This window comes from Gossypium arboreum, chromosome 5, assembly GCF_025698485.1.
Source record: "Gossypium arboreum isolate Shixiya-1 chromosome 5, ASM2569848v2, whole genome shotgun sequence".
NCBI lineage: Eukaryota > Viridiplantae > Streptophyta > Magnoliopsida > Malvales > Malvaceae > Gossypium > Gossypium arboreum.
Window position 1 is genome coordinate 72,267,459 of NC_069074.1, and position 22,387 is coordinate 72,289,845.

General features: G+C 36.9%; 1 pseudogene; it reads left to right on the forward strand.

Moving 5' to 3' along the window:
* Positions 1-10,432: 10,432 nt before the first annotated feature.
* LOC128293127 (uncharacterized) lies at positions 10,433-10,903 on the forward strand (annotated as a pseudogene).
* Positions 10,904-22,387: the final 11,484 nt, after the last annotated feature.

The window sequence follows — 22,387 nt, forward strand, 5'->3', positions numbered from 1 at the left end:
GGCTTTACCACATATACATATCTCATACATATTTCACATTCGCCATTCGGCTTTACCACATATACATATCACACATATATTTCACATTAGCCATTCGGCTTTACCACATATACATATCACACATATATTTCACATTAGCCATTCGGTTTTACCACATATACATATCTCATACATATTTCACATTCGCCATTCGGCTTTACCACATATACATATCACACATATATTTCACATTAGCCATTCGGCTTTACCACATATACATATCACACATATATTTCACATTAGCCATTCGGCTTTACCACATATACATATCACACATATATTTCACATTAGCCATTCGGCATTACCACATATACATATCACACATATATTTCACATTAGCCATTCGGCTTTACCACATATACATATCTCATACATATTTCACATTCGCCATTCGGCTTTACCACATATACATATCACACATATATTTCACATTAGCCATTCGGCTTTACCACATATACATATCTCATATATATTTCACATTAGCCATTCGGCTTTACCACATATACATATCACACATATATTTCACATTATCCATTCGGCTTTACCACATATACATATCTCATACATATTTCACATTCGCCATTCAGCTTTACCACATATACATATCACACATATATTTCACATTAGCCATTCGGCTTTACCACATATACATATCACACATATATTTCACATTAGCCATTCGGATTTACCACATATACATATCTCATATATATTTATCTTGTACATCAATTTCAGCCATAGCTTATAAGCAACTCAAATAGTTTCATCAATGTTTACAACAAATTCACATATTCACCACAAGCTGTTTTCCTGAGCAATAGTCACTAAATTATTTATAACTGGAGCTACAAAACTCAAAATCAATTGCCGTTAATTTTCCCTGAATATAGACTCATATATATTCCATCCATAAAATTTTCAGAATTTTAGGTTTGTCCAATCAATACCAGATTTTTCTTAAAATTTCCCCTGTTTCACTGTTTGACAAACCTGACCACTCTTCACTACGAATCAAATTTCTCATTGTACAGAATTCAAAATAGTTCTATTTGATTTCATTTGAAACTAGACTCATTAAGGAGTCTAAGCACATAAATTTTATCTTATAACCATTTTTGTACAAATTATAATGATTTTCTAAAGACAGAATAGGGGATTTCGGAGTCATTCTGACACTGTCTCATACAACTTTAAATATCTCTTTATAGGAAGTTTCTTTGCTTACACGGTCTCTTTTATAAGAAACTAGACTAATTAAGTTTTGATTACATATTTTATTCAGCCTATAATTCCACACCAAAAATTTATAGTGATTTTCTAAAATCATGTTACTGCTGCTGTCCTAAGCAAATTATTACAATTTGCTCTTAAATTTCCAAGTCCAAACACTTATGAACTTACCATTTGAGTTTAAGACATATCATGGCCACATCATATCGTATTAAATCAACTCATTATGTCCTATTATGATTGAATTTACTCAACGTTTAATCACTTAAAACTTACCTCGGATGCTGTTGAACGATTTCAACGGCTATTCGATCACCCTTTTCCTTTTCTTTATCGGATTTAGTTCCCCTTTGCTCTTGAGCTTAATATCAACAAATAAATTGATTTAATCATTTTGAACATCAAAGAGGAATTCAAGGTACTTAGCCCTTATATATTAGGCATTAGAGTCATATATGTATGAAATCATGAATCAAATTCAACATATTAGCCAATATTCTCCTTAGCCGAATTTTCTAAGTCGAGATAAAGCCATCAATATGCTTACCTATGGCCGAACATACACATCAACCTATGTACTCATTCATGTGGCCGAATATGCATGTCTATGTTGAGGCCGATTGTATACTTAATACATTCTACAAATATGGTCACTTGTATTGACTAAATACCATTTTGTTTCAAGTTCAAAACTCGGCTAATACACATATATATACACTAGAAATCAAATACTAACATTTGCACTTCACCTTAATAGCTAGCTTAGCAAACCTTGATTTAACATATAATTGTTCATAATACAATTTAAGCATACTCTCCATTCCATCAATTTCAAAACACATACATTACTCAATAATGCTCAAAATTATATTCGGCCTTAGCACACAACTTGCTAGCTGATTCTTCTCCATCTAGCAACTAATGCACATATGAGCTCATTTGTTAGACTCTACTTCATCTAACAACAACCATATTTCTCTTCTACCTCCTACCATGGCCGAATGCTCAAGATACCTCAATACCGAAACTTTTAACTTGGGTTGCTTAAAGAACTTGGTGATGAGTTCAAATTTATCTAACACCTCAAGCATCATAACACATCCATATAGCTAACATGCTAATAGTATCAAGGCTTCAACTAAAACTTTTGAAGCCTCTTAGTCGAATACTAACTCTCTAATAACCCCAAATCCATCCATAAGATAGTTAGAATTTAGACTAATCATCCAAGGGATGTATGAACTTTCAAAGCAACACTAAACATACCTTAATCTAGTGAACCACCATAGTCGATTTTCTCCAAGCTTTTCCCTTCCTTTCTTTCCTCTATTCGGCCAACTTGAGCAACATGATAACCTTTTTTCTTTTTTTTTTTCATCATTTTCCTTTTTCCCTTTCTTTATTACTAACTTTTTTTTTATTTTATTGTTTCCTACATACCACATTAACACAAAGTGTTTATAATATGGTTAATCCCATAGCATGGCCGGCCACTAGTTCATCTTTTGGGTATTTTGACATGCAAGGACAACATTTTCTAAGATGCATCAATAGGCCACTTTAACATTTGCCTAGCACATTTCTAAATTTTCTCACACAAATCCTATTTAGCAAAATTCACTTACAATTAACAAAATTCAAACATGAAATTTTCACACATGCCTATATACATATAATAAGCATCAAATATAATGGTTAATTATTTTTATGACTCGGTTTTGTGGTCCCGAAACCACTTTCCGACTAGGGTCACTTTAGTGGTGTCACAACTCTCCCCCCCTTTAGGGATTTTCGTCCCCGAAAATTTCTACCGATGCATAGTTTAGGATAACGTCCTCTTATTGAATTATATTCATATAAACATTAGCTCATCGATAGCAATTGTAATTCATTATTGATTTCGCATCGATCTATAAAATCATTTTCTTTTCTTAAAACAAATACATAAACATTTCTACAAGTATGCACATATATCTCATTTTCTTGATTTCATAAGCAATAATCACTTAATTTAATTCACAAATGCATTTCAAACACATATTAAGCACATATTAACATGTATAATTCACATCATCAACCCACATATTTGTAACCCACATTTTCATTCATGTATAAGCTGTAACCTGACCGAAAGTACACATATACTCAAACATCCCAATAAATATCCTTTATAACTCCATCATATCTCACTATTCAACTTAACCTATTTCCAACAGAAAATCAACTTCCACATACCTGAACATTGAATTCATTTAGCACATTCAATCACCGTTAACGATACCCGTTGAATCATTCGAATACGGATACTCATTAAGCACATATAGCTCTTACAATGCCATATCCTAGATATGGTCTTACATATTCTCACATATCGAGCCGATGCCATGTCCCAGACATGGTCTTACACACTATCTCAAATCAATGCCTTCGTCCCAGACGAGGTCTTACATGAATTCCACTTCACACACTTAGTGCCCACTGACCGATCTCGCACTCATAGTGCTCGGTTAAAGGGATTTACACACACACAGTGCCTCTAATCATTCACACACATAGTGCTCTTATTCATTCGTTATTACACATTGAAATGACTTAACCAAGTCTATAAACATCATGTATGTACACTTTTTAAACATATCATCTCATTTAAATTTGAATTCGTATTGTAATGAACACTTAAACTTTGCTCAAATTACCGGCACGAAGCCTACTAGGCACGAAGGCCCGAATATCGTCACCAACATGATTGCTCTTGGGACCTAGCCGGATATAACACCAAAGACGAATGCTCTTGGGTTTAGCTGGATACATCACTAGCACGAATGCTCTTGGGACTTAGTCCGGATACATCACTAGCACGAATGCTCTTGGGACTTAGCGGATATATCACTAGCACGAATGCTCCTCGGGACTTAGCCGGATATATCACTAGCACGAATGCTCCTCGGGACTTAACCGGATATATCACTAGCACGAATGCTCCTTGGGACTTAACCGGATATATCACTAGCACGAATGCTCTTGGGACTTAGCAGGATATATCACTAGCACGAATGCTCTTGGGACTTAGCCGGATATATCACTCTCAATTCTCATGTACATATACACATATAGCAATACACATTAGTATATCATATACATTACTTGAATACAAACACAACATGCTTATCGACCATTCAACTTCCAGTTCCATAGCCACATACAAAAATCACATTTATAGTCATAACACTCTTTCAAAATTGCATCACTTATACCCCTATAATTCAATCCAAATCGAAATTCAAATACGAGTACATGATCGTGCACTGATCAACTTAATAATTTAGGCATATCTAAGTGAAGTTATATCGCAAATTCTCATAGTCAGAAGCTTGCTACAGCTCGATCGGGATCAAGATTCATTACAATAAGCAAACACATTTTAATAGCCAAAAATCATCACACTATCATTTTATCACTTTATGGCATGTATAAATAGACTCACGCGTGCTACGTTAGTCCTAGAATCGACTAAACCGTAGCTCTGATACCAATAAAATGTAACACCCCTATCCCGTAACCGTCGCCGGAATAGGTAAGGGGCATTACCGGACTTGTAACTCATGTCAGAACAGTAAAATTTTGAACTTTTTCTTGAAATAAAGATCATTCATTTAAATAAGTACTAAGCACAGCCAGGGATAAAATTTAAACTTCTCTAAGTAAACATTCAAAAGATGCTATTTTCGCATGGCTTATATACATTAACCAAAAATATTCTTCCGCCACTAGTCTATTCTATACATGCCATAAAATAATTCTAAACATAACAGTAACAAGCAGTGGATAGTGATAGTGTGACTAGTTGCTGACGATCCCCAAGCCCAGTAGCCGCAATGAGATCTATAAAGCAGAGAAAACAAAGTAAGCAGAGTAAGCATTACAATGCTTAGTAAGTTTTAAGCAGTGTCAACAGATAACAATCAAATTATAACATAGTTGTTCGTATTTTTATTTCACTCTTCCTTCGGGCATACCATCCCTTTACCGAATATGCACATCTCATCACATACAATAGGCAGATAAACTTTCACATAAAAGTGAGCTCATGTGACATAGATATATTGTATGATTTCACATAACCTCTCACACTGATCCGATGTCACATAATCATAGGAATAGTCTCATAGATTGCTCTCGTATGCATCACATAACTACCTTATGATTTAGTTCAATCAAGCTCACATATAAACTTGGAGTACATACCTGTTTAACCTTTCGCATTGAATATATTTATAAGCAATTCTTATTACGAAGTCTTATAGCTTTAACCTCTACTCGGATTATCGGCGAGACCTTTAGCTCAGACAAAATCTCCACACGAAGTTATTGGGTCTTACCCGGACAAAATCTCCACACGTAGTCATCGGGTCTTACCCGGACATAATCTCCACACGTAGTCATCGGGTCTTACCCGGAATACATTTCCAAGTTTCATGTACATTTAATCACATGTTACAACATTCACATTAGCCATTCGACTTTACCACATATACATATCTCATACATATTTCACATTCGCCATTCGGCTTTACCACATATACATATCACACATATATTTCACATTAGCCATTCGACTTTACCACATATACATATCACATATATATTTCACATTAGCCATTCGGCTTTACCACATATACATATCACACATATATTTCACATTAGCCATTCGGCTTTACCACATATACATATCACACATATATTTCACATTTGGCATTCGGCTTTACCACATATACATATCACACATATATTTCACATTAGCCATTAGGCTTTACCACATATACATATCACACATATATTTCACATTAGCCATTGACTTTACCCCATATACATATCACACATATATTTCACATTAGCCATTTGGCTTTACCACATATACATATCTCACATATATTTCACATTAGCCATTACTTTACCACATATACATATCACACATATATTTCACATTAGCCATTCGGCTTTACCACATATACATATCTCACATATATTTCACATTAGCCATTCGGCTTTACCACATATAGATATCACACATATATTTCACATCAGCCATTCGGCTTTACCACATATACATATCTCATACATATTTCACATTCGCCATTCGGCTTTACCACATATACATATCACACATATATTTCACATTAGCCATTCGGCTTTACCACATATACATATCTCATATATATTTATCTTGTACATCAATATCAGCCATAGCTTATAAGCAACTCAAATAATTTCATCAATGTTTACAACAAATTCACATATTCACCACAAGCTGTTTTCCTGAGCAATAGTCACTAAATTATTTATAACTGGAGCTACAAAACTCAAAATCAATTGCCGTTAATTTTCCCTGAATATAGACTCATATATCTTCCATCCATAAAATTTTCAGAATTTTAGGTTTGTCCAATCAATACCAGATTTTTCTTTAAGTTTCCCCTGTTTCACTGTTTGACTAACCTGACCACTCTTCACTACGAATCAAATTTCTCATTGTACAGAATTCAAAATATGTTCTATTTGATTTCATTTGAAACTAGACTCATTAAGGAGTCTAAGCACATAAATTTTATCTTATAACAATTTTTGTAAAAATTATAATGATTTTCTAAAAACAGAACAGGGGATTTCGGAGTCATTCTGACACTGTCTCACACAACTTTAAATATCTCTTTATAGGAAGTTTCTTTGCTTACACGGTCTCTTTTATAAGAAACTAGAATAATTAAGCTTTGATTACATATTTTATTCAGCCTATAATTCCACACCAAAAATTTATAGTGATTTTCTAAAATCATGTTACTGCTGCTGTCCTAAGCAAATTATTACAATTTGCTCTTAAATTTCCAAGTCCAAACACTTATGAACTTACCATTTGAGTTTAAGACATATCATGACCACATCATATCTTATTAAATCAACTTATTATGTCCTATTATGATTGAATTTACTCAACGTTTAATCACTTAAAACTTACCTCGGATGCTGTTGAACGATTTCAATGGCTATTCGATCACCCTTTTCCTTTTCTTTATCGGATTTAGTTCCCCTTTGCTCTTGAGCTTAATATCAACAAATAAATTGATTTAATCATTTTGAACATCAAAGTGGAATTCAAGGTACTTAGCCCTTATATATTAGGCATTAGAGTCATATATGTATGAAATCACGAATCAAATTCAGCATATTAGCCAATATTCTCCTTAGCCGAATTTTCTAAGTCGAGATAAAGCCATCAATATGCTTACCTATGGCCGAACATACACATCAACCTATGTACTCATTCATGTGGCCCAATATGCATGTCTATGTTGAGGCCGATTGTACACTTAATACATTCTACAAATATGGTCACTTGTATTGACTAAATACCATTTTGTTTCAAGTTCAAAACTCGGCTAATACACATATATATACACTAGAAATCAAATACTAACATTTGCACTTCACCTTAATAGCTAGCTTAGCAAACCTTGATTTAACATATAATTGTTCATAATACAATTTAAGCATACTCTCCATTCCATCAATTTCAAAACACATACATTACTCAATAATGCTCAAAATTATATTCGGCCTTAGCACACAACTTGCTAGCTGATTCTTCTCCATCTAGCAACTAATGCACATATGAGCTCATTTGTTAGACTCTACTTCATCTAACAACAACCATATTTCTCTTCTACCTCCTACCATGGCCGAATGCTCAAGATACCTCAATACCGAAACTTTTAACTTGGGTTGCTTAAAGAACTTGGTGATGAGTTCAAATTTATCTAACACCTCAAGCATCATAACACATCCATATAGCTAACATGCTAATGGTATCAAGGCTTCAACTAAAACTTTTGAAGCCTCTTAGTCAAATACTAACTCTCTAATAACCCCAAATCCATCCATAAGATAGTTAGAATTTAGACTAATCATCCAAGGGATGTATGAACTTTCAAAGCAACACTAAACATACATTAATCTAGTGAACCACCATAGCCAATTTTCTCTAAGCTTTTCCCTTCCTTTCTTTCCTCTATTCGGCCAACTTGAGCAACATGATAACCTTTTTTCTTTTTCTTTTTTTCATCATTTTCCTTTTTCCCTTTCTTTATTACTAACTTTTTTTTTATTTTATTGTTTCCTACATACCACATTAACACAAGGTGTTTATAATATGGTTAATCCCATAGCATGGCCGGCCACTAGTTCATCTTTTGGGTATTTTGACATGCAAGGACAACATTTTCTAAGATGCATCAATAGGCCACTTTAACATTTGCCTAGCACATTTCTAAATTTTCTCACACAAATCCTATTTAGCAAAATTCACTTACAATTAACAAAATTCAAACATGAAATTTTCACACATGCCTATATACATATAATAAGCATCAAATATAATGGTTAATTATTTTTATGACTCGGTTTTGTGGTCCCAAAACCACTTTCCGACTATGGTCACTTTAGGGGTGTCACAACATGTGCCCTTACTATGGGTCAGCAATCGGGCCACCTATGACTTAGAGGCGTTCAGCCATAATCCAGCGTACGGTAGCTTCGTATCACTAGCTTTTCAACCAAGCGCGATGACCAATTGTGCGAATCAACGATTCCTCTCATGCTAGGTTGAATTACTATTGTGACACGACCACTGTTAGAGTTGGAATGATGTTAAATTTTGGAAGGATCAAAGGTGGGATCTGTGAAATCAATTGAAATGGTACATGGTGGAAACAATTGAAATTATGAGTTTTTAATTAGCAATTCATCAACAATTTATGTTTTTAGCTTCGAAAACTTTAGAAGGCCATAACTTTTCGATAGGTTGTCCGATTGAGACGATTTTTTTATTTCGAATAACTTTTCGAGATCTACGCACTGGCAAATGCCAAAGGTGGTTTGTCGCATTTTTTGTGCAAAAAGATTCTTTTTTGCCTCTTAAATTTGATTTTTTCAATTTAAAATTGAATTTTAAAACATTCAAATCATTATTTTCCTTACTTATTCGAAATAAACACTGGAATTTTTTTTACAAAATTATTGTATTATTTTTTCTAGTTTGACATGCGTATGGAATAGGTCCGATAAATCATTAGAATGTAATCTAATATAATTAAGATAATAAAATATTTCTATAATATATAATTTAATTAGTTTAGCTTAGTTGGTTAAGATTTTTAATCTTTTCCTTTAATTCCTTGGTTCAAATCTTGTTGTTAATAATTTTAATCTTTTGTACTTGTTGCATTTATTTATTTATTTTTTAATCAATTAATTCTTAAATATTATTAGTACAATAGTATAGAAGGATTGAAAATTGATATACATGCACATATTACAGTAATACATAATTTGAGCTACAATATTATAAATATTAACTTGCTAAAGCTAAAACTATAAAATTATTGTATAAATTTTACAAATTTAATAAGTGTAAAGGATAGGTGCAATACATTATACATAATACAAGATTTATGTTTTACGATATTATTAGAAAATAAATATACCGATTATCCTATACAAGGATTGATTGTTGCTGATATTTCATCCCTTGTTCATTGTGCATTCATTCTTATCTTATCCTAATTCAATGTGCTCTAATTATTGACGATGGACTTAATAAAAATAATTCATTATTTCGCTTTTGACAATAATACATAACAAAATGTAAAATGGTATTTCTATATCATATTTGTATGGGGTATTTTAAAAAAATTATATTAATACTAATGTAAAAATATATCGGCACATGTGACTGTTTTACAATGGTATTTCTATATATTCATATTTTTTTGCACTTCAATTTTTTTTTCCTTTATCCTTGTCCATGTACATTTGAATGTCTACATTTGTTCACTTCTCAACTATTTTATACAACATAAATATACAATTTATAATCACAACTACAGCTTCAACTACAATTAAAAAATTGAGAGAAAAGTTTTAGAAAATTTGAGCGTAGAAAGAGGTTACAATTTCAATATAAGAATGATGCATTGTTCACAATTGTCCGATGTTCCTCCAAAATGAATGTCACAATGATAAAACTAACTTGTCTTGCAATGGTCTAAACCCAGCTCACGTTCCCTATTAGTGGGTGAACAATCCAATGCTTGGTGAATTTTGTTTCACAATGATAGGAAGAGCTGATATCAAAGGATCAAAAAGCAACGTCGCTATGAACACTTGGCTGCCACAGGCTAGTTATCCTTGTGGTAACATTTCTGACAACTCTAGCTTCAAATTCCAAAGGTCTAAAGGATCGATAGGCCGCGCTTTCACGATTCGTATTCATACTAGAAGTCAGAAACAAACGAGCTTTTACCCTTTTGTTACACACGAGATTTCTATTCTTATTGAGCTTATCCTAGGACACCTGCGTTATCTTTTAACAGATGTGCCGCCCCAGCCAAACTCCCCACCTGAAAATGTCTTCCATCCGGATCGGCCGGCTGAAGCATGCCTTGGATCCAAAATGAGAGGCTGTGCCCCGCCTCCGATTCATGGATAAGTAAAATAACATTAAAAGTAGTGGTATTTCAATTTTACCTGAGAGCTCCCACTTATCCTACACCTCTCAAGTAATTTCACAAAGTCAGAATAAAGCCCCATTGAATAGAGACTATTCACCTTAGAGACCTGATGTAGTTATGAGTATGATTAGGCACAGTCGGCACTTGGTCTTCCGAATTTTCAAGGGCCGTTGAGGGCATACCGGCCACCATGCAAGTGCAGTGCTCTTCCGGCTGCTGGACTCTCCTTCTATGTGACAGCCCAAAATTGACCCTAGCCGGGATGTGGTTTTGGGACCACAAAACCGAGGCATAAAAATAATTTAAAATTTATTTTGATGCCTATAATATGTGTGTGCTCATGTGTGACATTTTTGATGATTGATTTAGTGTTATAAAGGTGAATTTCACTAGAAGGGACTTAGTAGTGAACTTTGAAAGTACGATAGGGAAATGTGTGATGACTAATTAAAGCATGCATGCAAAACTATGGACTTGCATGTCAAATTTCCCCAAAACAAGCTAGTGGCCGGCCATGACATGGTTTATGGGCAAAGAAAACATGTTGAAACATGTTTTGTTAATGCATGATGAATTAAATGATAAAATAATTAATGATGTTGGATGAGAAACAAAAAATCAAAAAATAGCTCATCCTTTCCCCCATTGCCGTGCAAGTGAAAGAAAAACAAGAAAAAAATTGTTCATCCTTGTTCTTTCCTTTTTGGCCGAAAATACTAAGGGAGGAGATAGGATTTTTGCTTCATGCTTGGTTTAGAAGAGATCTAGAAGGAGATTTGGCTAAATTTGCATCAAGATTAAGGTATGTATGAGGTTGTGTTAGGAGTTTCATGCATGTTTTGGTTGCTAACTTGATGTGCATGTTAGCCATGGTTCAAATCCTTGTTATGCCATGGAAATGGCATTTGGCCAAAGTTGTTATTGTGTTAAAGCCATTGCATGCTAAATGTGAAGCTTGCTAATGATGCATGCAATGATGGATTGACTACTCTTGAAACTTCTTTGTACCAATTTTAAGTAAGACATTGAGTTTTTTTTTTGTTTAACCATGATTGAAGTTGAAAGGGGCATGATTGTGATGTATTCGGCCATGATGCATTCATGAGCATGGTTCATGCTTCTTGCATGTTAGTTAAAATTTGTGTTTTGGATGGCTATGGACACCTTGAAATTCGGCCTTGCACTTATATGTGTATATATGATTGCACATGATATTTTGATTATGAAGAAAGTGATGAATATGTTGTTTAAAGAAGAAGTTTGTTGAAGAATGTTGTGAAATTTGCATGTACATTCGGCCTAGTACACATATGATGTGAAAATCTTGCAATTTATTTTGATTTTATGCAAGAATGACTAAGCATAATCGGCCACATGAGGGGAATTATTGTGCATGCATTCGGTTAGAGGCAATCTTAATGATGCCTATTCTTGACTTAGGTAATCGGCTACCTTGTTGTGAGCTAAGGCCGAATGTGTGCGTAATTAAAGAAAATTAACTAAAGTGCTTAGTTATGTGATGTTGAATCAATGATATGTGTATTCGGCCAAGGCTAGCGAGACTTTAATAAATTGAATTTGTTTGAATTAGCTCAAGAGCTTAGAGGGCCACAATTGGATAAGGGGAAGGAAAAAGTGATCGAATAGCCGTCAAAGCCGTTCGACAACATCCGAGGTAAGTCCTCAAGAAATGAACCTACTCGAATTATGTGAAATGAAAAATTGATGTGTAATGACTATTGATTTATGTGTGTATGAGTATTTGAATGATACCCGGGCTAAGTTCCGAAGGCGATTATGCTAGTGATATGTTTGTGTTTGAGCCTTAGTAACGAAAATGAAATATGAATGGGAAATGATTATTGATGTATATGTGTGCATGAGCAATTGAATGATATCCGGGCTAAGTCCCGAAGACATTTATGCTGGTAATTACATCCGGGTTAAGACCCGAAGGCAATTGTGCTAGTGACTACATCCGGGCTAAGACTCGAAGGCATTTGTGCAAATTGTGAAATCCGGGTTAAGTCCCGAAGGCCTTTGTGCGGGTTACCATAATCGGGCTATGTCCCGAAGGCGTTTGAACGAGTAGCTATATCCGGTTAAACTCCGAAGGTATGTGATTTGAAAATTATAAGCTTGCTGGAAAATTTTCAGCTAATGCACTTGTGAAACTTCCCAATAACAAGGTATGTGTTGTGTGTGCTTTGCGCGCTAGGAGTAAGAGCGTATGAATATTCGCTCCTATGATGGAACGAGTTATCGGCCTTAACGAAGCCGTTATTTGTGTATGAACATAAGAGTTGGGATGGTGAAGTAAGTATGATTATGTGAATGTGTATTAATGAAATGATTCATTTGGCTATGTGAATGTAATGCTTTGGTTAAAGCTGATTTTATTGCTTGAGACTTACTAAGCATAAAAATGCTTACTCCGTTGCTTTGGCTCTCTGTTTTATAGATTTTGCTCGGTAGCAATCGGATTCGGGATCATTAAAGTCGAAGTCATCTACACTATCAAAGCCTCCATTTTGGTATAATTTTGGTTGAACTTTGAAATGGCATGTATAGGACTACCCTAATGTTGAAGGTCATGTACCTTTCGGTTTTGTGTAAGCTTGGATAGCCATGCGAAAATGGCTTATATCGTTTTAGTATGATTCTATAATAGTTTGTATGATAATCATTATGGGGTATGAAATTGTTTGAAAGGATTAGCCATTGGAATGGTTAATCATAATCACACTTTGTGCTATGTGTGCAAAAAGGGCCATTTGAATCGTGGAAATCATGAAATAGGTAATGGTTACTTTGAAAACAGATGCTGGCAGCAGCAGTGGTGTGGTTTTGAAAAATCACCAAAATTTGTAGGAATGGTATTAAATAGTGAATAAATTATGTAAATTAACCTTAATGAGTCTACTTTCATGTGGAATAAATGAAACAGTCATAGGAGTTACATGTTAAGATATATTAAAGCTATTGTGAGATAGGGCCAGAACGGTTTCTGGGTCCCCTGTCGCAACTTTAAAAATTTATTATAAATTATCCAGAAATAATTAGGAGTCATGCCTTATATGTACAGATTCCATTTTGAGTCTAGTTTCATTAGAAACAAACGAAACCAGTATTAAAGCCCTGTACAGAGAGATATTCAAGTTGTAACGCGCAAAGGTCAGAGCAGTCGATCCCTGTAACATGGGTGACTTTAACTAATAAACTGTACCAATTGGCCCGACCAAAAATTCTAGAAATAAATCCATGGATGGATATATGAGTCTAAATTCAGGGAAAATTTACGGAATCAGTTTCCGAGTTTTGAAACTCGAGATATGATTTTAAGGTGACAGTGACGCAGATTTCCAGCCTGTCTGGAAATGTCAAATTGGTGGGTGAAATATGTGGATTTGGCTTGTTAACCCTCGTGTCCGATAACGGCGATGGTCTCGGGTTCGGGTGTTACAATTTTATTGGTATCGAGCCACGGTTTAGTCGATTCTAGGACTACCGTAATATGTTTGGGGTCTAGCTATACATGCCATTAAGTGATAAATTGATAGTGTGGAGATTTCTGACAATTTGAATTTGTGTTTGTTTATAGCAATGGATCCCGATCCCAATCGAGCAATAGCTGATGATGTGGAGAGTGTGGCGCTGCTCCGCAAGCAAGGGACAGTGGCGGCGGACTCTCAACCTATGGCCAGCAATCCGAATGATGAGGCTAGGCAAGCCTTTTATAGTGTGATGAATGATTGGTTCAACCAATACATTCGAACTAACACGGCTGTTCCACAACCTCCATTCCCGACTAATGCAACCCCCGCACCTACAATACCTCCGGTAACTGACCAAATAAGGTCAAGTAAGCCCCCAGTCGACAGAATTCGTAAACATGGGGCCACTGAATTCAAGGCTACGGATAGCGACAATGCCGAGCAAGCTGAATTTTGGTTGGATAACACTATCCGGGTGCTCGATGAGCTATCTTGTACACCCGATGAGTGCTTAAAGTGTACCATCTCCTTGCTACGCGATTCCGCCTATTATTGGTGGAGTACTCTGACTTCTGTGGTGCCTAGAGAGCAAGTGACTTGGGAATTCTTTCAAACCGAGTTCCGAAAAAAGTATATCAGTCAGAGATTCATCGACCAAAAGCGAAGGGAATTTCTTGATCTTAAGCAAGGTTCTATGTCGATTCGACTACGAACGAAAATTTGTGAGGCTTAGTCGATGCAGCGAGAATGCATTTCGTCCGAAGCTATTATGTGTAAACGCTTCGAGGATGGGCTGAATGATGATATAAGGATGTTCGTTGGCATTCTCGAAATACGAGAGTTCGTAGTACTTGTTGAGTGAGCTTGTAAAGCCGAAGAGCTTAGAAAGGAGAAACAAAAAGTTGATGTGGGAACTGGAGAATTCCGAAAAAGGTCCTCGGAAAGTCTCTTCAACGAGCATCAAGAGATTTGAGATGATGTGAGCCGGTCTAGAGGCGCCGGGCTTTTCTAGACGAGGATGCGATCGACCCCTGTGACCACACGAGTCACTTCGATCGCCGATGGTGGAAATGATCGCGAGAGAGGGCGAGTGTCCGCATTGTGGCAAATGGCATTCGGGAGCTGTTGGTTCCAGAATCGCTCTGCTATAAGTGTGGATCGGCCGACCACCTTATGAAGGATTGCCCAAGGTTGCTTGAACAAAATGTAAGTCGAGTGGAAACCCGGGTGCTACCATTGCCGAGGTAGGCCACCTAGAAATGTGGGCAATGTTAGTGGCGGTCGAGAGGATCTAGAGATGCTACCATCGATCCGAGGCTCGTGCTCTGCTAGGACTTATGCCATACGCAAGACGCGAGGATCTTGCCTCACCGGATGTCATTACCGGTACTTTCACTCTTTTCAATACTAATGTGATTGCTTTGATTGACCCCGGTTCTACTCATTCTTATATATGTGAAACCTTAGCATCCAAATAATACTTTGCCTATTGAGTCTCTCGAGTTTGTAATTCGGTGTCAAACCCTTGGGTCATTACGTGCTTGTCAACAAAGTGTGCAAGAAAAGTCCCTAGTGTTCCGAGGTCCTTGTTTTTCGGCGGACTTGATGCTTTTGCCGTTCGATGAATTGACGTTATTCTTGGTTTGGATTGGTTGACCATGCACGATGCGGTTGTAAATTGCAAAAGCAAGACTATCGATTTGAGGTGCGAATAACGAGATAATTCGGGTTGAGTCTACGGACTTAAAGGGTTACCCGGTGTAATATCGCAATGTTGGCGGAAATATGTAAGAAAAGGTGCGAAGCGTACCTTGCGTATGTGCTCGATGACAAGGAATCGAAAAGAAACCGAATCGGTGCCAGTGGTTTGTGAATACCGGATGTTTTCCACGAAGAATTGCGGGTTTACCACTGTTCGGAAATAGAATTTGGCATCGAATTGGTACTGGTACCACTCCAATTTCGATAGCTCCATATCGTATGGCACCAACGGAATTAAAGGAGTTGAAAGCTCGATTGCAAGAATTGGTGGATAGAGGTTTTGCTCGCTTGAGTTTTTCGCCTTAGGGTGCGCCGGTGTTGTTTGTGAAAAGAAGGATGGAACCATGAGGTTGTAGATCGACTATCGTCGACTTAATAAAGCGACGATAAAGAAAAAATATCCGTTACCACGTATCGATGACTTGTTCGATCAATGAAGGAGCCTCAGTGTTCTCGAAAATAGATTTGAGATCGGGCTATTATCAATTGCGAATTCGAGATTCGGACGTACCCAAGACTGCCTTCAAAACGAGATATGGTCACTATGAGTTCCTAGTGATGCCGTTTGGGCTTACTAATGCCCCTGCGGTATTTATGGATTTAATGAATCGGATCTTCAGACCATATTTGGATCGATTCGTAGTCGTGTTCATTGATGACATCTTGGTCTATTCAAGAAATGAGACCGAACATGATGAACACCGAGGTTAGTCTTTGCAAATTTTACGGGATAAGCAATTATATGCTAAGTTCACAAGTGTGAGTTACGGTTAGAGAGGTTAGCTTCTTGGGTCATGTGGTATTCGCATCGGGTATTCGAGTCGACCGAATAAAATTTCAGCCATACTTAATTGGAAGCCTCCAGAAGTATTAATGAGGTTCGAGCTTTTGGGGCTTCTTAGGTTATTACCGACGATTTGTAAAGGTTTCTCAACGATAGCCACGCCGATGACGGCTACTCCAAAAGGATGTTAAGTTCGAATGGACGGAGAAATGTCGAAAAGTTTCGATCAACTGAAAACTTATTTGATGAAGCCCCAATTCTAGTGCAACCCGAATCTGGCAAAGAGTTTGTCATCTATAGTGACGCCTCCCTACTTGGGTTAGGTTGCGTATTGATGCAAGAAGGTCGAGTTGTGGCCTATGCGTCGAGGCAATTAAAGCCACACGAGAAAAATTATCCGACCCATGATCTCGAATTGGCTGCCATCGTATTCGCCTTGAAGATTTGGCGACATTACTTATTTGGTGAGAGGTGCCATGTGTACTCGGATCACAAAAGTCTCAAATATTTGATGACCCAAAGAGACTTAAATCTGCGACAAAGACGTTGGCTCGAGCTGTTAAAGGATTATGAACTGGTCATTGACTATCACCCGGGAAAAGTGAATGTGGTTGCGGATGCCTTGAGTCGTAAATCATTATTCGCTTTACGAGCGATGAATGTGCACTTGTCCGTTCGATCCGACAACGTGTTAGTAGCTAAATTGAAAGCCAAACCATTATTGATACATCAAATTTGTGAAGCTCAGAAGGTCGACGATGAGTTGGTTGCAAAACGGGTCGAGTGTGTTCCGAACAAGGAATCGGAGTTTCAGATCGATGATGACGATTGTTTGAGGTTCAGAAGTCGTCTGTGTTCTAAGGAATTGAACTTATTTCGATAATTCGAAGCGAAGCCCATTGTAGCCGAATGGCAATCCACCCGGAGTACGAAGATGTCTGACGATTTGAAACGTCGGTTTTGGTGGCATGGTATGAAACGAGACATCTCCGACTTTGTTTGAGATGTTTAATATGTCAACAAGTGAAAGCGGAACATCAAGTGCCTTGAGATTACTTCACCGATCACGATACCCGAGTGGAAATGGGATCGAGTCACAATGGACTTTGTGTCCGGACCGCCATTGTCGACAAGTAAGAAGGATGCGATTTGGGTTGTTGTTGATAGATTGACTAAGTCGGCTCACTTTATCCTGTCGTCACGGATTTTCATTGGATAAACTAGCTGAATTGTACGTTTCTCGATTGTGAGATTACACGGGTACCGATTTGTTGTGTCGGATAGAGATCCGAGGTTCACCTCGCGATTTTGGAAGAAATTGCAAGAAGCTTTGGGTACCAAGTTGCATTTCAAGACCGCCTTTCACCCCCAAACCGATGGTCAATCTGGCGGATAATTCAGATACTTGAGGATATGTTGAGATGTTGCATCCTCGAGTTCGATGGTTCATGGGAAGCGGTACCTACCTTTGATTGAATTCGCACAACAATAGTTTTCAATCAAGTATTAAGATGGCGCCTTACGAGGCTTTGTACGGACGTAAATGCCGTACACCATTGTTTTGGACCGAGCTCGGTGAAAACAAAATTTTGAGTGGATTTGATTAAAGATCTGAAGAAAGTAAAAGTAATCCGTGAAAGTCCGAAAATAGCCTCCGATCGTCGAGGAAGTCGACGCGGATTTGAAACGCAAGGACATTGAGTATCGGTGGGAGATAAAGTGTTTCTTAAAGTTTCGCCGTGGAAAAAGATACTCAGATTCGGCCGTAAGGGCAAGTTGAGCCGAGATTCATTGGGCCGTCTGAAATCTCCGAACGAGTTGGCCCGATTCGTATTGTTTGATTTTGCCCCTCGAACTCGAAAAGATTCACAACGTCTTCCATGTTTCAATGCTTGACGCTATAGATCTGATCCATCGCACGTGATTGATCCATCGAAGTTGAAATTCAAGCCAATATGAGTTATGAGGAAGAACCGATTCGTATCACGCACGTGAAGTGAAAGAGTTGCGAAACAAGCGGGTTCCGCTAGTGAAAGTGTTATGGCTCAAACACGGGATAGAAGAAGCTACTTGGGAAGCGAGAACTCTATGAAAGAGCGATACCCAACCCTATTTACGGTAAGATTTTCGGGACGAAAATTTCTTAAGTAGGGAGAGTTGTGACACCAAAATTGACCCTAGCGGGATGTAGTTTGGGACCACAAAACCGAGGCATAAAAATAATTTAAAATTTATTTTGATGCCTATAATATGTGTGTGCTCATGTGTGACATTTTTATGATTGATTTAGTGTTATAAAGGTGAATTTCACTAGAAGGGACTTAGTAGTGAACTTTGAAAGTACGATAGGAAATGTGTGATGACTAATTAAAGCATGCATACAAAACTATGGACTTGCATGTCAAATTTCCCAAAACAAGCTAATGGCCGGCCATGACATGGTTTATGGGCAAAGAAAACATGTTGAAACATGTTTTGTTAATGCATGATGAATTAAATGATAAAATAATTAATGATGTTGGATGAGAAACAAAAATCAAAAAATAACTCATCCTTTCCCCCATTGCGTGCAAGTGAAAGAAAAACAAGAAAAAATTGTTCATCCTTGTTCTTTCCTTTTGGCGAAAATACTAAGGAGGAGATAGGATTTTGCTTCATGCTTGGTTTAGAAGAGATCTAGAAGGAGATTTGGCTAAATTTGCATCAAGATTAAGGTATGTATGAGGTTGTGTTAGGAGTTTCATGCATGTTTTGGTTGCTAACTTGATGTGCATGTTAGCCATGGTTCAAATCCTTGTTATGCCATGGAAATGGCATTTGGCCAAAGTTGTTATTGTGTTAAAGCCATTGCATGCTAAATGTGAAGCTTGCTAATGATGCATGCAATGATGGATTGACTACTCTTGAAACTTCTTTGTACCAATTTTAAGTAAGACATTGAGTTTTTTTTGTTTAACCATGATTGAAGTTGAAAGGGCATGATTGTGATGTATTCGGCCATGATGCATTCATGAGCATGGTTCATGCTTCTTGCATGTTAGTTAAAATTTGTGTTTTGGATGGCTATGGACACCTTGAAATTGACCTTGCACTTATATGTGTATATATGATTGCACATGATATTTTGATTATGAAGAAAGTGATGAATATGTTGTTTAAAGAAGAAGTTTGTTGAAGAATGTTGTGAAATTTGCATGTACATTCGGCCTAGTACACATATGATGTGAAAATCTTGCAATTTATTTTTGATTTTATGCAAGAATGACTAAGCATAATCGGCCACATGAGGGGAATTATTGTGCATGCATTCGGTTAGAGGCAAGCTTAATGATGCCTATTCTTAACTTAGGTAATCGGCTACCTTGTTGTGAGCTAAGGCGAATGTGTGCGTAATTAAAGAAAATTGACTAAAGTGCTTAGTTATGTGATGTTGAATCAATGATATGTGTATTCGCCAAGGCTAGCAAGCGAGACTTTAATAAATTGAATTTGTTTGAATTAGCTCAAGAGCTTAGAGGGCCACAATTGGATAAGGGAAGGAAAAAGTGATCGAATAGCCGTCAAAGCCGTTCGACAACATCCGAGGTAAGTCCTCAAGAAATGACCCTACTCGAATTATGTGAAATGAAAAATTGATGTGTAATGACTATTGATTTATGTGTGTATGAGTATTTGAATGATACCGGGCTAAGTTCAAGGCGATTATGCTAGTGATATGTTTGTGTTTGAGCCTTAGTAACGAAAATGAAATATGAATGGGAAATGATTATTGATGTATATGTGTGCATGAGCAATTGAATGATATCCGGCTAAGTCCCAAAGACATTTATGCTGGTAATTACATCCGGTTAAGACCAAGGCAATTGTGCTAGTGACTACATCCGGGCTAAGACCAAGGCATTTGTGCAAATTGTGAAATCCGGGTTAAGTCCCAAGGCCTTTGTCTTGGTTACCATAACGGGCTATGTCCCAAGGCGTTTGAACAAGTAGCTATATCCGGTTAAACTCGAAGGTATGTGATTTGAAAATTATAAGCTTGCTGGAAAATTTTCAGCTAATGCACTTGTGAAACTTCCCAATAACAAGGTATGTGTTGTGTGTGCTTATGCGCTAGGAGTAAGAGCGTATGAATATTCGCTCCTATGATGGAACGAGTTATCGGCCTTAATGAAGCCGTTATTTGTGTATGAACATAAGAGTTGGGATGGTGAAGTAAGTATGATTATGTGAATGTGTATTAATGAAATGATTCATTTGGCTATGTGAATGTAATGCTTTGGTTAAAGCTGATTTTATTGCTTGAGACTTACTAAGCATAAAAATGCTTACTCCGTTGCTTTGGCTCTCTGTTTTATAGATTTTGCTCGGTAGCAATCGGATTCGGGATCATTAAAGTCGAAGTCATCTACACTATCAAAGCCTCCATTTTGGTATAATTTTGGTTGAACTTTGAAATGGCATGTATAGGACTACCCTAATGTTGAAGGTCATGTACCTTTCGGTTTGTGTAAGCTTGGATAGCCATGCGAAAATGGCTTATATCGTTTTAGTATGATTCTATAATAGTTTGTATGATAATCATTATGGGGTATGAAATTGTTTGAAAGGATTAGCCATTGGAATGGTTAATCATAATCACACTTTGTGCTATGTGTGCAAAAAGGGCCATTTGAATCGTGGAAATCATGAAATAGGTAATGGTTACTTTGAAAACAGATGCTGGCAGCAGCAGTGGTGTGGTTTTGAAAAATCACCAAAATTTGTAGGAATGGTATTAAATAGTGAATAAATTATGTAAATGAACCTTAATGAGTCTACTTTCATGTGGAATAAACGAAACGGTCATAGGAGTTACATGTTAAGAGATATTAAAGCTATTGTGAGATAGGGCCAGAACAGTTTCTGGGTCCCCTGTCGCAACTTTAAAAATTTATTATAAATTATACAGAAAGAATTAGGAGTCATTCCTTATATGTACACATTCCATTTTTAGTCTAGTTTCATTAGAAACAAACTGCACCAGTATTAAAGCCCTGTACAGAGAGATATTCAAGTTGTAACACGCGAAGGTCAGAGCAGTCGATCCCTGTAACATGGGTGACTTTAACTAATAAACTGTACCAATTTGCCCAACCAAAAATTCTAGAAATAAATCCATGGATGGATATATGAGTCTAAATTCAGGGAAAATTTACGGAATCAGTTTCCGAGTTTTGAAACTCGAGATATGATTTTTAAGGTGACAGTGACGCAGATTTCCAGCCTGTCTGGAAATGTCAAATTGGTGGGTGAAATATGTGGATTTGGCTTGTTAACCCCTCGTGTCCGACACCGGCGATGGTCTCGGGTTTGGGGTGTTACATTCTAGCTGGGCCGTTTCTAGGGTGGACAGATCGTTAAACAGAAAAGATAACTCTTCCCAAGGGCCCCGCCGATGTCTCTGGACTCCCTAACATTACCGTCAGTCGTTGCATCCTAGTTCAGGAATTTTAACAAAATTCCCTTTCAAAGCTTGC